The following is a 2,406-nucleotide window of genomic DNA, read 5'->3' as shown; positions in this document are numbered from 1 at the left end:
AAATATATATATATAATATACATTTACCATATCATTCAAGCAACTCAATGACTCTTTTGCTTGTAATTTAATTTAATTTGTTGGAAGAACTTGTTTTATATCATTCTAAGTTTCTAACAGTTTGGATTCAAAAAGAAAATTATATCCTTAGTTCTTGTTTGATTTGGTTGATCCTAATTAAGCTTAGTTATCAATTTGACTTTACTCTAAATATCAGATATATTCTGATAACTATATTAGAATTAAAATTAAATAAGACTAATTTAATTTTAAAAATTAACACATAAAATAAAAATATTTTACAAGTTATAACAGATCCAAAAGTATATATATATTCCAAAAGTAGTAGGTTATATTTCATTAATTATTGAAAAATAAAATACAAAGATGTCCAAAAGTAGGATAGCATAATAAAAGGTGGGGATTTCCCAAAAACACTACACTGAAGATATTCATCCAACGGTGCGTGGTCGAAAAACGAAGAAAAATCTTAAAGAAGAAAGAATGATAATTCAAATTGAATGCAACTAAGAGCTTGCCTCATGGAGATGACGACCTAAACTGAGAGTTCTTTGGATTTCACGGAGCAACTTGACAGAGCTTGCTAGAATGGCAGACAGCATAGAAGTAGAACCTTCAAAAATCAACTGGTTGCGAGCTTTCCAGTAGTTCCAGCAAATGATGGCAAGCAATTAAGGATTACGGTTAGCATTCTTTAACGGGTTAAGTATCTCTATTGATGCAGTCCACCATGTCCAAAAGTCGTTAGGACTCTGAGGGAAAAGACAGTCACAAAGATAACTCTGAGACCATACGTCTTTAATTCTAGAGCAATCGATCAAACAATGAGTGACTGTTTCCGTTGCTTCATGACAGTAGGGGTATATTGGTGATATAGATGGGATGCGGTGATGAATTTGAGCAAGCACCGGAAGTCGGCCATGGAGAGCTTTCCAGATAAATAGCTTAATTTTGTGAGGCAAGTTCAACTTCCATAGATCAATCCACGGCTTTTTCTGCTGCATATAATTAGAGCAAAGCTCCAGAGGCGGATGGTAAAATAAATAGTCAATTCTGTAACCTGAAACTGTATCATATTGCTTGGATTTGTTCAAATCCCATTGCAATTTGTCCCTACTCTGCTGAATTTTAACTGACAAAATCATGTTTGCAACGTCTTGGAGAAATAATTCTTGAATGAGATTCTGATTCCAATTTCTATCTTCAGTAATTAGATCTTTAACTCTTGGAACCAACTCAGAAATAGCCTGTCTATTTGGCATGTCAGAAATCATTAAAGGATATGGAGGAGGCAGCCAAGGATCCTCAAAGGTTTGGATATTCTCACCAGTACCTACAGCCCAATTAAGACCTTTTTCAACAATCTTTCGGCCTTTCAGTATGCTCCTCCATCCCCAAGAAGGTAAGACTCTAATTTCTGCCGTTATAGCATTACCATTGCTACCTCTTAGGATTTTGGATAATAAGGAAGTAGGCTGTGTTACAAGTTGCCAAAACTGTTTGCCTAAAAGCGCCAGATTTTGGATTCTGAGATCTTTAAATCCAAGGCCTCCTTCTTTTCATGGGTGAGTCATAGTGTCCCAGCTAATCCAAGCCATCCGCCTTTCAGAACTTTTTTGTCCCCACCAGAACTGAGAAAGTAGAGAGTGAATTTTCAAAATTAAACCATCAGGCAACTTGAAGCAAGACAATGTATAAATAGGAATAGCTTCTCCCACTGCCTTAAGCAATACGTGTCTACCACCTGACGAAAGAAGATTGCGCTTTCACCCTTGTATTATTTTCTGAACCTTTTCTTTGATCATACTAAAAGAAGCCTTTTTCGATTTAGAGACTGTAGAAGGCAAACCAAGGTATTTATCCTGAGCTCCAATATGATTAATATTCATAGAGTTAGCCAGTAGTGTACGAGTAGTGGAGGGAGTGTTGTGGCTAAAGAATACAGCAGATTTATTAAGATTTACCCTCTGGCCACTGATGCTTTCATAAGAATTCAATAAATGCAGGATATTTGAACATGCTTCAGGATTAGCCTTACAGAATAAGATGGAATCATCAGCAAACAGGAGGTGGTTGACCTTGGGACATCGCCTATGTATCTGAAGACTCTGAATTAGTCTGTTTTGTTCTGTCTTGTGTAGCAAGAAGGAGAGACCTTCTGCACAGAAAAGAAAAAGATAGGGGATAGAGGATCTCCTTGTCGAATACCTCTATTTGGTTTAAAGAAACCATAAGATTGTCTTTCCACAATAACAGAATAAGAAACAGTTGTCACTAATTCTCGAATCCACATGATCCACCGGGAGTCAAAACCAAACTTCTCCAATATAAACCAAAGAAAGTGACATTCCACCTTATCATATGCCTTACTCATATCTAATTTTA

The sequence above is a fragment of the Arachis ipaensis genome, chromosome B06 (genome assembly GCF_000816755.2).
Source record: "Arachis ipaensis cultivar K30076 chromosome B06, Araip1.1, whole genome shotgun sequence".
NCBI lineage: Eukaryota > Viridiplantae > Streptophyta > Magnoliopsida > Fabales > Fabaceae > Arachis > Arachis ipaensis.
The sequence above is the reverse complement of the archived record's forward strand: the minus strand, read 5'-3'. Positions refer to the sequence as shown.